The sequence below is a fragment of the Amblyomma mixtum genome, chromosome 10 (genome assembly GCF_055824585.1).
Source record: "Amblyomma mixtum isolate Tamu chromosome 10, ASM5582458v1, whole genome shotgun sequence".
In the NCBI taxonomy this organism is placed as follows: domain Eukaryota; kingdom Metazoa; phylum Arthropoda; class Arachnida; order Ixodida; family Ixodidae; genus Amblyomma; species Amblyomma mixtum.
In genome coordinates this window covers 182,210,347-182,225,749 of record NC_143021.1, presented here as the reverse complement: position 1 = coordinate 182,225,749, position 15,403 = coordinate 182,210,347, and the positions used below count along the sequence as shown (strand labels likewise).

The 15,403-nt window shown below is 43.0% G+C and overlaps 1 long non-coding RNA gene across 1 annotated transcript; it reads right to left on the bottom strand.

Annotated features, from left to right (window-relative positions):
* Positions 1-3,924: 3,924 nt before the first annotated feature.
* LOC149327908 (uncharacterized) lies at positions 3,925-15,182 on the bottom strand. The gene is made up of 3 exons (XR_016286091.1): positions 14,682-15,182; positions 13,523-13,596; positions 3,925-4,152 (listed from the first exon to the last, which is right to left on the bottom strand). It is a non-coding gene; the product is annotated as an uncharacterized LOC149327908 (long non-coding RNA).
* Positions 15,183-15,403: the final 221 nt, after the last annotated feature.

Genomic DNA, 15,403 nt, shown 5'->3' with positions numbered 1-15,403 from the left:
CACAGTGGTTGGAACTGCATAAAAAGTGGACCTAGTGAATACATTGTGCACTCTGACTTGAAGTGCTTTTGTGTGCTGATGCGTGCGTGAATCCAGTGGCCTTGCAGCACTGCAACACGCTGTCGCGTTCGGCTTTGAAAGGCGAAGCTTAAGCGTCCCGAAACTTTTTGCCGGATGATAGCCTCAGCTGTTCATGCAACGTAAACCCAACTTGCACGCACATGCACACTGCACGAGCTTACACTGAACACACACATGGCCTTGTCATACGCACGTTCGATTCTCATTCCGAAGGTCGCAAGATCGAATCGTGGGGGGTTCGTGTCTGTTTATTCCTTTTTCCTTTCATATTATATGTGTAATAAGTGCTTGCAGAAACTACGCTGTGCGTTACCTTCACACGTTTCACTCGTTTTTTTCCCCTTGAAATGGCTGCTTCTGGGCACTATCAGCTGCACACTTTTGATAGGGATAAACAGTTAAACTTTTTGCAGTGTGTCTCGAAAAAACTGATTGTTCTGGGAGACCTGTTCTTTCCCAAAAAGCACTTAACTCTTCCCTTCTTTTTGGTTTTTGATGAAATGTAATTACTTGCGAGCACAGCATAAAGCGTCATTAATTAGTTAGCCTACCCACTCATAGGAACAAATATGTTCATCAAATGCTCGAGTTACATTCATTTTTAGTTCTTAGTGGCAGTGTTGTGCTGTATCCATAATGCATGTCTTATGGGACATGCATTAGCACTTGTTTCAGTGCGTCCCCTGAGTTTTGCCCAAATCAGATCGGAAAAGGAAGGTCTCCATCTGTGCCCAAGGCACACATTAGCTGTGATCCTTTTACCCAAAGCCAAATTTTTGCCGGGATGGCTCGATAGTTATTGTGCTTGGCTGCTGTCTCAGAAGACGCGGGTGCGATCCTGGCTGCGACATTCTCATTTAGATGGATGCGAAATGATAGTAGCCCGTGTGCTGTGCAATGTCAGCCCACGTTAAAGAACCCCAGCTGGCCGAAATCATCCGGAGCCCTCCACTATCGCGTCCCTCAGAGCCTAAGTCGCTGTGAGAAGTTGAACCCCATACAGCAAAAAAATGAAACTTTTCTCATTGCAGGTGTCATATGTCACCTGTTGACTCCTCTGGGGTCCATGGCGTCCTCCTCCTCTTAGCAGATATTAGATGACGGTTTCTTTTGTAGCCACATGTCGCCGATTGTGTGCAGGGTACGCAGTGATAGCATATAATAGATTTATTCGCATTTCACTATGACACCCCTGATCTGCTTTGGGATGTTAAACTCATGTAAGCTAAACTAATCTAAATATTCCAAAAACTGGCTTGGCCATCTCTAGAGCTGCGCCCCTCATTGTGATATGAATACTGACCTCCTTCCTTGTATCTTCCAACAGTGACAAGAGTCCGTGCCCATCGAACCGTCATTGAGAAGGAAGAAGCCGTGCGCGTTGGCCGCACTCAGCGCTTTCATTACGTGGGTGCCAGCGGAAGCTCGGGCCCGCTTCCTCGCCACCGCAACGATGAGAGGAGTGAATTGGGTGCCTAGAGGTGAGCAGCATGCAAATAATTGGGTTCAAGTGGGTCAGGTGAGCAGTCCGTCGACGCTTAAGAAAGCTGTGCATAAAACCCTCTTTCGAACTGTACCACGTCTTTAATCTTTTTCTTATCCCGCACAGAATATTTTCAACATGCTGAACGTAAATGGGAGTGATCTGTGTTGGTACTTATCAAGTCTAGAAGGGCAAGTCACCGGGACACATTGCAATTAAATGAACATTACCTCTACTAAATGAGCCGACTGCGTTCTAATTTTTGTTTGAATGCGTGATATTATATTGTGGGATTGTAGACATGTACGGAGAAAAAAAAAGCGCGCGAACAAAGCCGCTGCTGTTGACGTTACTGAAACCAGCAGTTACTGAAATCAAGTGCGTCAGTAAGTGCTCTAGAGGATAGATTTATTCGCCTTTCACTATGGCATCCCTCATAGCCAGAGTCTCTTTTGACGTTAAGCCCCTATAAACTAAACTAAACTTAAGGTTCCCAAAACTGGTTTGGCCGTCTCTAGAGCTGCGCCAGTCACTGTGATATAAGTACTGACCTTCTTCCTTGTGCCTTCTAGGAGTAGCAAAAGTCCATGCTCATCGAACCCTCATTGAGATGGAAGAAGCCATGTGCATTAGCAGCACTGGGCGCCTTCGTCCAGTGGGTGCCAGCGGAAGCTCAGGCCTGCTTCCTTTCCACTGCAACGATGAGGAGAGTAAAATTGGTGCCTAGAGGTGAGCAGCATGCAAATAAGAGTTCAAGCGGATCAATTGAGCAGCCCAAGAATGGGGGCGCTCTGTCTTACGACTTAACTGAGCCGTTGACGCTTAAGAAAGCTGTGCATAAAACCCTCTTTCGAACTGTGTCAGGTCTTTAATCTTTTTCTTATTCCGCACGGAATATTTTGAACATGCTGAACGTAAATGGCAGCGATCTGTGTTGGTATGTATCAAGTCTAGGAGGGCAAGTGACCAGGACAAAGTGCAATTAAGGGACCCTTACTTCAAATAAATGAGCCGACTACTTTTCAGTTTTTGTTTGAGGGCATAATATTGCATTGTGGGATTGTGAACATGTAATGAGAAAGAAAGTGCGCGAAAAGAACCGCTGCTAAAACCAAGCGCGTCAGTAAGTGCTCCAGATGATCAGTTAATACCATGAAAGATTTTCTCTCGTTCTGTGTGTGAACCTGAAGAGCACTGTGAGTGAGGACATTGAGGGAGATATAAGTTTAGTACGCTTGTGCACTATGCGGATTCTTACAGATAATGATGAATCTGCAGTCATGGCACGTAACTGGTTGGGGAGGATGCCTGGTCTTGCTGTTGAAATTATGCCGTTTGCCTCACTTTTATTCAACGGCTTGTAAGTTTACTGCGCGCACAATAGGGCGATGCCTGAGCGTGCCCACTTAGAAAATCTGAAGTTTAACCGCCCAATTCTCTTCCTGACATTTAATTCTATGTCTATATCCTCGCGGAACGCACCGATACGAGTTTGCTTCGAGTAACTGTGCCATTTGCGGAAGCATTCCAAGCCAGTTTGCGCTCCCTTAAACCTAAAGCTGCTCTCTTGTAATGCTTTCACAAGCAGAGGATCATTCTATATCAGTGCGGTTTTGAGTGCTTGGGCAAAACATTTTCAAAAAGCAACTCTGCATCCTTACCTGGTCAAAAACAACTGAAGCATAAAGGGGAGAAGCATATGCCAGGTTTTTCAGGGAAGCCGGCTAATAATTTTTAAACGTAGAGTTTTTGAGGAGAAGAGAAGCTTTTTTCTGAAAAGTAATAGCCGCGTTGGCGGATGTCAGAAAAGAAGGGAATCATGTTAATTAGTAAAGTGAATACCTAAATTCTAATAGTTCACTTTTTAACTACTAGACATAGGTACCTGATTGCAATTAGGGATTTGTAGCTGGACGTTAGTAGTAGCCATACCAGTTTTGAGAACACTATTACTCTTGCCACTGCGGCTCGACTAACTCGAGCTGTTTCTCGCACCCTTCGAAAACCGCGCACATGTAGGGTAGATACCCTATTGGAAAAAAAGGCAATGATGTAAATATTGGAAACCAACACTGGAAACCTTGGTGGATTATGGTAATGGAAAATGCGTTGGAATGACTGGGCATGTTGGAATGACTGGGCATGTTGGAATGCCTGGGCATGTTGGAATGCCTGGGCATGTTGGAATGACTGGGCATGTTGGAATGACTGGGCAGGTTGGAATGACTGGGCATGTTGGAATGACTGGGCAGGTTGGAATGACTGGGCATGTTGGAATGACTGGGCATGTTGGAATGACTGGGAGATGTTGGGGCAGGGGCCATGCAGCAATGTTATGTCTGTCGCAATGAGACAGCAAATTTCAAAATAGATGAAGCTCCTACAGCCAGTTTTATTTTGTGTTCATGCTCCTCTTGCTCTTCTTTAGCCACTTGTCAATGCAGCTGGGCCCCATGAAACAGCCTTGTTGATGTACCACCGCTCGTCCTGTCCTCTTCTCGATCTTCAGTCCTGTCAAGTTTGTGGTTATCCCTCCTCCCCAACATACCACCGGTGCATGAGGGCTTGGGAAAACTGGGCGATGCACTCTGCAGAAAAGATTGAAATGAAAGAATTAGGATCCACAAGTTTTTATTCTTGCCAGTATTAGAGCGCTAAAAAAGTAAACTCCGTATTGTGGCCACAGGAATAAAGTGAGCCTAAATCAAGAACCACTGAAGCTATTCGCACTCAAAAAGAAAAATAATTTGAGGTTCTTATTCAATATATCATATGCTCGTCATTAAGTACCATCATCAGCAGCATAACTAGCACCACTGCAAGACAAAGGCCTCTCCTATATCCCTAAACATAAGCCTGACGTGTGCCATAATGAGCAAAATAAAAAAGCCATCGTTTTTTGTCCTCTGAAGGCTTTTAGTGGGGTATTAATAAGAGGGACAATATAAAGGTAACATCAGAAGGGTGACTGCAGTAGCACAGCTGAGATGTCGCAGACGATACACTACGAAAAGAGGCATACAATCCATTGATACATCAGTTGCAAAAAATAAAAACAGCAGCAAAGAAAAGGTAAAACAAACCAGTGTCAATGCTCCAAGCGATATCACTTATTTCCATAATTTTGAGGGACCACATGCAATGAAAATGTGGTGAGGTAGAATCACAAGCGAAGGCCATTCTGTTCTCGATTTAATTATTACTAACTCTATGCAGCTGAATGCTTTTTCTGGTGTTTTATCTTGTTGTGTTAGTGACCATCTTCCTGTGTTTGCTTGCATTGAGAACACTAGTACAATAGGAAGTAAGTCCACATCAATCACATACCAAGCTATTACAGAATCATCATTGAAATCCTTTAGGGATGCGGTCATGAAAGTATATTGGAGTAAGATAGCTGAACTTCATGATGCAAATGTTGCCTATAATACGTTTGTCGATTGCTGTAAACAGATATATCACGACTGCTTTCCTCTTGTAACACGCGTGAAAAGTCGCAGAATCCGCAAGCCATGGGTAACGCCAGAGCTTCGCGGAGAAATACAAATGAAAGACAAGCTGTACGGAAAATTTTTGAGCAGCCGGAAGGTTGAGGACCTTGCGGTATTTAAGAAATATAGGAACAAATTGACTAAAAAACTGCGGTCTGCACGAACAGCCTATCACGTGTCACTTCTAGATGTTAAGAATGCTCGAAATGGTGTACTATGGTCGAGATTAAATACACTTCTGCAGCGGGACAGTTCACGCACTGCATTAACAAAATTAAATATTGATGGAAAGGAAGTTTCTGGCGTCGAACTGGCTAATGTATTCAATATTTTTTTAACGAGCTTGGCTACCCGTGCTATAACACGTGCTGCCGGATCTGACGCTTGCAAATATGTTCGAATTCAGGATGATGAAACAATTTTTCTGCACCCAGTCACGGTAGACGAAGTAGTGTCGGTGATAACAAATCTTAACAATAGCAGTAGCTGTGACATTGATGATATCCAAATACGGCCAGTCAAGCATGTAGTTGACATAATTGCTCCCATACTTGCTCACATCTTTAACATCTGTTTAGAAACTGCAGTTTTTACGGAAAAAATGCAATTAGCAAAAGTTGTTGTTCTTTACAAAAAAGGAGATCGCAACGCCCTCGCCAACTACAGACCAATCTCTATTTTGCCAGCGTTTTCGAAAGCATGTGAGAAAATGCTGCATCTAAGAATGTCAAATTTCATCCATAAATTTAACTTGCTAACACCATTTCAGTTTGGCTTCTGCAAAAGCAAATCCACTGAACTTGCATTACTCCAACAAAAGGAATATATAATAAAGCAACTTGAAAACAAATCTATTGTCATTGGTGTATTTGTGGACTTCTCAAAGGCTTTTGACCTGGTAAATCATAAAATCTTACTAAATAAATTACACTACTATGGTATCCGAGGAAAAGCGCTCTCATTGTTAAGTTCTTATTTGTCGTTTAGACAGCAAGTGGTGTACATAAATGGTATACAGTCTGAACCGAAGCCGCTCTTCTACGGTCTCCCCCAAGGCAGTACGCTAGGGCCTCTACTCTTCAATATTTACCGAAACGATATTGTCAACATTAGCGATAATACAAAGTTTTCCATCTATGCAGACGATACGAGCGTATTTTTTTCGGGTGAAAATGTTCATGAACTTATCAAACAATGTAATGCCACAATGCCTCTTGAGGTCTGGTCTGCAGTTAACCTGATGCAAATAAATGAGAGTAAGACCAAAGCTGTCATATTTAGGCCGAAAAATAAAGTTATCCCACTGCACGAGAATATTATATTAAACTCGCGGGCTGTAGAAATTGTTGAGCAGTTTAAATGCCTTGGGGTCATATTTTCTGCCAGTATGTCATGGGATTATCATGTCAATTATATCTTGAAAAAAATAGCTCAAATCACTGGTGTTATAGGCCGTCTAAAATACATACTTCCCACAAAAACTAAGATGCTGGTATACAATTCAATATTCAACTCGCATTTAAACTATTGCCAGTTGGTGTGGGGCACTACAACATTCACTAACCTTGAACGTATTCATTTAATGCAAAAAAGATATCTCCGAAATGCATATAATTTACCGTTCCAACATCCCAGTGCAGCTTTCTTTTGTCGTTCCAGAGTTATTAAAGCACATAATCTTTATAAATATCGCCTCAGTGTTACTTTTAAAACAGAAATCAAGAAGAATGTAACAAATCTTAAAAATTTTGCAGAACTAAGGAAAAAAGAATCGGTCTATCCAACAAGACGTGGCGAAGAATGGACAGTGCCAACACCTCGACTAAATCTTGGTAGGGAATGCCTTCAGTACACACTTCCATCTCTTCTAAATAGGTATATCCACATTAAACTCGATTTGTTTTCTTTTTCATGTCATGAACTACATAATTTGTTTTTGCATAACATTGTTTAAGTTTCATTATGTATACATATTGCTGTTTCGTGTATTCTCCGGTGCTTCCTTAATGTGCTTGTTTTTTAAAATTGTATAAACTCTTGCGTTGCCTCCCTGTCAATAATAAGGATTGTAGACTCGTCAAGCTGCCCAAGGGCAGCTTTTTTCTACGATTCCTCCATCTGTAGTGCTAGATGGGAAATAAACTTTGATTTGATTTATTCTTCAATGGGAACAGGAAAAATTTCTTGATTTAGTTGTGATGGCATCCTGGTCTGAAGCGGGGCAGCAACATTTAACATTAAGTTGTGGAAAAGTATTGTAGAGTATATGGAACACACCTAAACGAGCGTTTCCCCTTTTATGCAGTGATGTCTGGTGGTCAAATGAGATGACTGATTACACATATGCTGTACCAAGTGTCGCTGTTGGATTAAAGGGAGTTGGTGGCGTAGCATCAAACAGTTTGGTGCAAAATTGAAAGAGCTAGGGAATACTTCAGTTTGGAATCAATAAAATTTTTATGCATAAACTGCGCAGCATGGCAAGAGCACACAGATCATGACATCTCCTGATAAACCCGAGTGCCCTTGTGGTGCCAGCAGCATGTATCGTGACATGCTCCAAGTATGTGGGGCTGCATCTGGTTAAGGTTTCTCCATACCATTAACCCTAGAGGTGGGAAAGGAGGTCAATACGTTGTGACAAAACAATGCAGACAAGACAAGGACAACGAAGGAATAAATATGATGGCATGAGTGCTGACTATCGCCAATGTGTATTGGAAACCACGTCAAAATATATACACTGTAGCCTAAAAAAACAACGAACAAAGGGCACCTTGTGTCAACCACATTGCATGAGTGTAAAACAAAACAAAAACTGACAAAGAAGCATTTAAGAGCATGAACTCTTCCTTAGGAAGCGATAAAGAAGGTGTGCTAACACAGTGATTGCGGTTTTTTTTTAAATTTCAGTGGCCTCGATTATCTCACGCACAAACTTTTCTGTGTCTGTCAGGCAAAATGCAGAACATGAATTCCGGTTCACAGCGTTTAGGATCTGGCAAACAATTGCAATTGCGACAGTGAATCATCAAAGTTCTCCCGCAAGCTTTGTTCACATCGTCGTGGTGGTCTTTTAAACCTCTCAGTGACACACTTGCCTGTTTTCCCAATGTAAACATAGCCGCATTTCAAGGCGTTCGAACACACTATGTCTTCTGTGCAGTGCACGAAGAGACTCTGATGGATAATCTCGGTTGACTACAGGTACTGAAACTTCATAGGGTTAGAAAAACAATATCGACGCCAACTCGACTGCCTATTTAACCGGTGCGACCAATTGTGGATGTAGGGAAAGGTACGTACAAACTTCCTTTTGGGAGTTACAGTCTCGACGGGGGCACAAAAAGAATGTTTCAACTTCTGCTTAAAGCAATCGGCTAAAGACACTGACAAAGGTTCTGAATATCCAGTAAAGGACAAACGGCATATGAGCTGGGCAAAACTGGATGTCATGGCAATCAAACAGGATTTCATTAAGGAATTTTTGAAGCAAAGGTTAGTGACACCTCTTGACCAGCTTAGACTGAACCGAAGAAAATGGTAAAAGTAGCTTGTTTTCCCTTGGCTCGTAAGCCCAACAAGTGTAACCACCCAAGATTGAGATCCAATAAATGTGATGACATATTATCCTCTATAATTTCAGTGGTGATTCAAAGTGGACTGAGGCTTTGACTGAACTCCTCTCTCACCTTAGACAATGCTTCGTCAGGATTGGAGATCCTGCAATAAGCCACGTAACAGCGGCGCTAATAGTTTTTTTTGCAAAAACAAGCTATTCTGAAATGTAATAAAGATGGACTGAAGGTATGAGCTTAAAAGTGCGACAAAATTATCCACCAAAACGCCTGAGACGTTTGGAATGCCACTGCTCCATTTAGGTTAATGAATTCTTCAACACATTATTGATCCTGATTGAGGGATGGCGTAATATAAATCCTTGATGTCAACATAGCACCCCATGAAACTGGTGCGAGAGTTATTGTGTAGAAACTGCGTTACTTTCTCTGCAGATCTTACACGAGAGGAGTCATCAATGCTCAGCAACTTAATTTTATGTCGCAAAGAGAAGGCGATTTGTTTCTGACAGGTTCCATTCTCTTAAACTACAACCCTCAAGGAGCAGTCACCTTTATGGGTCTTTGCGGTAAAGAAGATAGCTGGACAATTTTTCTTACTGAAGTTGATGGCATTAGCCTGATGGTTAAACTCTAGATTGTTAATGTTTCTTGGCACTGGACTTTGCTTTTAACAAATCAGATAGTAAGTGGCACTCAAATTCAGAATACACTGCATCTGTGGCCTTGGACTGAAAGGCGCCTTTCGATACGACCACAAAACCACCGTTTATCAGCAGTTGAAAGCAAGAGGGCCCACCCTCTTAAATACGACACAGTTCGGCCTGTGGGCAAGTTCCTAAAGAGGATTCAAACCGTGACACTGCATCAAAACATCCCGAAACACACCTGTCACACTCAGGTCTGTGCGTGGAAAAGGCAACTCGTCAAACCATGGCAAGCATCTCCACAATAGTTCTCTTCGGAGGAACGGAAAATTTTGGTCCATAAGCACTTCAAGGACCAGACGAGGCAGCGACTCCAAGCTGAAGGTGTGCACCTTGTTGTCAAACTCTTGTGCCTGAAAACAAGCCAGGGAGTGGCTGGTTGACGGTGTCACGCACCGTTGACCAGGTGAAAGCCATCTGGAATGCCACTTTGCAGCCACTTTGCGCTCACTAGCCCGGAGCAGAGAAGCCAAGGCACGAGTGTCTGAAAACAAGGTGCACAATGTCGACACTGAGTTGCTGCCTCGTCTGCTGCTTGAAGCATATACGGGCCAAAATTTGCCATTGTTCCTTCGAAGAGGACTATTCTGGAGCTGTTTGCCACACTTTGACGTCTTGCCTTCCTGTGCCTGGACCTGAGCGTGACAGGTGTGTTTCAGGGGGCGTTGGTTGATGGGGTGTCGTGGTTTGAACCATGCCAGGAACTTGCCCGCAGGCTGAACTGTAACGGGTTTAAGACGGTGGGCCCTATCGCATTCAACTGCTGATAAAGAAGGTGGTTTTGTGGTCATGTCTAAAGGCGTCTTTCTGTCCAAGGCAACGGAGGCAGTTAATTCTGAGTTCAAGTGTCACACAACAGCTGATTTGTTAATAGCATGGTCCAGAGCCAAGAAACTATATGTAATAATCTAAAGTTGAACCATCTGGCTAATGTATCAACTTCAGCAAGAAACTAGCAGAGGTGCCAATGAGAGGTCAAAAGACCACCGTTACGATGTGAACAAAGCTAGCAGGGGGAATCTGATGTTTCCTTGTCGCGACTGCGATCGTTTGCCACATCCTTCATGCTGTGAGGCGTAATTTCTTGTGCTGCATTGTGCTAGACAGACACAGAAAAGTTTGTGCATGAGATGATCGAGGCCACTGAAATTGTAGAAAAAACGCAATCAATGTGTTAACACACCTTCTTTATCGCTCCCTAAGAAAGAGTTCATGCTCTTAAATGCTTCATATTCAACTTTCGTTTTGTTTTTGACAGATCCAAAGTGAATGTTACAAGGCGCCCTTTCTTCATTCTTTTTTTAGGCCACAGTGTATATATTTTGATGCGCTTTCCAATAAACCTTCTTGAAAGTCAGCACTCGCACCGTCGCATTCCTTCCTCATCTTTCTCTTCTTTGCGCTGTTTTGACACGATGAATTACAAACAAGACCATTCATCCGTCTTGCAAAAGTCAATACAGTCAGAGTAGCTGAGATAGTTGGGGCATCCTTCTGAATAATGCAGTCATAAAGACAAGGTTGGGACATACAGACAAAGACTGTTATTGAATGGCTAATATTAATGTACTTTAGTAATGTGCTTGGTTTGGTTTATGGGGGTTTAACATCCCAAAGTGACTCAGGATGAGGGACGCCTTATGATTTTGCATATTGATATGCTGGGCTTCATAAGAGAAGAAGTACAATAGTTTTTTAAGGCCAGCCGTAGAACAGGAAGCAATGAATCTACACTAATATCAAAGAATGAAGGCTCAAGCATGAGAGTGTAGCTAAAAGGTTATAATGACAAACATGAAAAGCTTTGGAGAAATTCAAGTCGATGACACTTGCCTAAAATAAAGAATCTAAATTTGGGTGAAAATCTGTTGTGAATTCAAAAAGTTGGATTGCACATTAGTAAACAGAATGGGAGCCGTGATGACTGGTATAGAAATATTAGTTTGAATTATGGTGGCAAGTAATATGCGGACTCATTTCGTGCTCTAACAGTTCATGCAAAATGCACATCAATAAAATAGGAGAACAGTTTGGGGATCAGAACGGTTTCCAGCCTTAATTATTGACAGGTCAGCTTCAGGTTGTCAGGGATAGAACCAAGAGGTTTGGATTGGCTAACAATTATTGGTAAAATCTGTCTTCAGATATCCTCAGTAGTTTAAAGTATGTCAGAAGGCTTCTCACACAGCCCTCAGGTACTCGAAAGCTTGTGCTTATCAATGACTTTCGAGACATGATGAGAAGCAATGGTTAATGCAGTGAAATGGGAAACAAATAACTGATTTTTCTCAAGAAAGTGCCCATGGAATATGCTGTCAAACAAATTCCCAAGGATCCTTCAATTAAGCCCAAAATGACAGTTTATGGGTAGCCACTTTGTTATAACCATCACATACAAAAAAAGAGACACCAGAAGCCCTCCTTATTCACTGAAAACAAGGGAGAATTATGAGACATCATTCCGGCACACAAAATCACACGGATGAAGAGAGTAGACTCCATGGACACCATATTTCAACTGAGGTTTATTCGACAACACAGGCTTTTTATGTGCAAAGGGGTACTAGTGATCCCTGGGGCTGAAAAGTATTTCCGCCACCAGATAACAATTATTCAGGACGGCAAAAACCAAAACACAAAAAAACAGGGGTAAAGGTATCTTGCCACTCACATTAAACACATTGGCACGCCTATGCATCACCTACCTGGCTGACCCAACAAACATATTTGCCTCCAGATAATCTATTTCTTTTTCTGGAGCGCTGCAGAAGGGCTGCTGACGTAATTCTCTTTTTCAACAGAGATACAAAAGGCTTAAAAAATTTCCCAGCCCTTTCAAGTGCTAAACTTGCACAAGGCATGTGTTTCTTTCAAAAACGCCTTGCATGCTCGCTTGTGCGAGCAAAGGCGAATGTGCTCAGCTAAATGACCTCTGCCACTTAACGAATCAGCTGTCCTGCAATGTTCAAGCAAGCGTTCATTGATGCAAGCCTCGTCTGTCTAATGTAATGTTTGCCACAGGCAAGGAGGATGCTGTACACCATGTCAACCTCATGTTTAACGAGGGGTTTGGTGTGCTTAGTTTTGTAGGCAGGCTTTTTCGTAACGTCATTTATCAGGTGGCACATGCATCCCAGCTTTCCCAAGCTGAAAATACAACATGTACATCGTGTTTGTCACTGGCCTTCTTGAGGCGGTGTGACACCTGATGGCAATACGGCACAATGACAGGTCACTGTTGCGAATGTGCGTTGTCTTCCGGCTTGCGCTGCCCAGCACACTTATCTCTCGAACCTGGCTTTCTACCACTAAGGCTACAATTTCTCCTGTGAAAACTGCCTGCTCCAGTCTCCTTACTTGCGCATTGATGGTGTCACAGAGTCGTGACAGCGTCAATGCCGAAGTAAGGCGACTGGAGCAGGCAGGCAGAAAAAGAAATAGATTATCTCAACGCAAATGTGTGTTGGGTCAGCCAGGTAGGCAATGTTTAGTCACGCCAATGCATTCAACTTGAGTGACAAGCTAACCTTACGCCTATGTTTTTGTTTTTGCAACATTGAATAATTGTTACCTGGTCGAGGAAACACTTTTCAGCCACAGGGGTCACTAGTACCACTTTGCATGTAAAAAGCTCATGTTGTGAAATCAACCTCAGTTGAAGTATGGGGTCTATGGAGTCTACTCTCTTCGTTCATGTGTTTTTGTACACTGGAATGATGTCTCATAATTCTACCCAGAACCAATTAGCTCAGCTCTCCATGCTTAGCAAAAACAAGGCAGCAGTAATGAAACCAGTTCTCATGTGTGCACTTTTTCTTTTACATCTGTGACCTGCGATGAGTGGCATAAAAACACATATTTAAGTTAACACACATGCATCATAATGTTAATATTCGTAGTCAAATAGTATCACATAATGCAGCCAAAAACATGCAGACATTTCGCACTTCATGCATAGAATGCAACGGTTAAAAGACGAGCAATATTGAATGTAAAACTTCAAATGGCCTGCAACCGGCCCATTCTGACAGCCAACTAATATTACTCATATAAACATGTAAACATATCAGGCCAGAGCTATCCAAACTGCTCCAAGCAGTAGCATTAAGGAAAAGAGCAATGAAAGTAAGAGAACATTTCATGGCAACCACAAGAACAAAGCACAATGCAGTAACAACTTACAACACAGCTTTTGACTTCATCTGGTGGCCACAAAATCCATGCCATTGACTCGGACTGGAAGACAGATGCGCCACCTGCGGATACCAATTTCCCATTATCACTATGACAGGAGTACAAAAACAAGCATGCAAACTCGGTCCAACAGTGAATATCACATGAATGTAAAAAGATCAGGAAAAATATACTTGCCCAAGTATACGCCTCAATACAAAGGAAAACTACCCTGTTTAAAATGCATCAGTTCCCCTAGCACTAGTAAAGAAATCTTGCTATGAGCAAAACAAATCTGTGTTCGAAAGCGTAGATAAACATCGTAATAACTGAGACAATTATTGCGTCACTTGTTTTCCTCAGAAACCAATTTTCAAACAGCAGAGTGATCAAAATGCAAGATCCTATACTCTGGGTAGCCAGAAACGCTATCGGTATCATAAAAAAAAAAAAATCTTCACATACTCATTTAAAAATTAGATCCTGACGGCCGGAAATTAACTTTCGTTGGTAACTGCAACCTGAGACAGTGCTTTCTTTATAGTGGGGTTTGAATTCAGATGCGGAAAATGGGCACTGATCGTATTGGAGGGTTCCGGATTAATTTAGACCACCTAGAATTTCTTAACGTGAGCTGACATCGCACAGCACAGGGGCATTCTTTTTTTCATTTCACCTAAATCGAAATGCGGCTACTGCCATCAGGATCGACCCCACGACCTAAGGTTGAACAGTCTAGGGCCAAGCAAAAACCGCGGCGAATAAAAAGTGTTTCAATCCCCCTCAAAGTGCTAACGCTATCTTGAAAGACAATCATACATTTTACGCACAGCCAAAGTGCCGGTCCTTGAAACGTGCGCGGTGGTGTGAACAAGCATGGGCAGAAACGCGTAGAACGAGGCATATACGAGGACAAATCTGTGCTCAACAAGAAACAAAACGCACAAACATGCGCATACCAAAATCATGCAAAGCTAGCGCACGCACGGTCGCATCCCCTTCGCCAAAACAAGTACCGACAGCGACAATTCTTGGCAGAGCAACTCACCGCGGCGACAACAAAAGCGCCTTAAACGCTTTTTATAGCATTGAACACGAATACTGCAGCAGGACGACAGGTCACCGTTCCAGCATTATATGCTTCGGATAATGCACGAGTACTGCTTACCTTTTCAGATGATTGCGTAGTCGTGCAGAACGCTGTTTGCCTTCGTGTCACGGGCACTACACCAACCAGTGAGATTTCAGCACGAGTGCTACGTAGCCGGCACTCTCTACCACGTAGTCACACAGAAGAAAATATTCCGGGCCTTATTTGGAACATTTCCACCGCGACACTGCCCGCGCGTCTTTGTGCCCGGACACCCATCCTGGACTACACAAAGAAGCGCACAGACTGAAAAGTTAGAGAGACCAGAAAAATGACACTTTGCCTCGAATAGGCTACGTCGACAGCACTGCGCGATTGTGCACCCTTGAGCAAGAAGAAACACACGCAAACCACAACACAGTTCACGACGGCTCACAATCCAAGTAGCGAATTGTAGCAAGCGCCGAAGCGCGATGAACGCGACGCAGCACCCGAACCGCCATGAGGGTTATACAGAAAAACAGCTACCGGCAGCCACCTGGCGGTGACAACCAGTTTTTGTTTCGGTTTCGTTGTGAAAAAGCTTGTATCCTACTTTTTATTTTATTTTTGGTATTTTTATTGGGTATTCAGCCGTATCGGCATCCACAGAAATTGCAGCGATTGCGAGCAATTACCACTGGTAGAAACCACTGATCTCCACTAGGTGGCTGGATGCCGCATTCCCGCTTTCCGAGACGAGCGCGAGTGAAGCCACCGGAAGTTGGGCCGCTTGTCCCGGAAGTCGGGTGTCTGCTGTG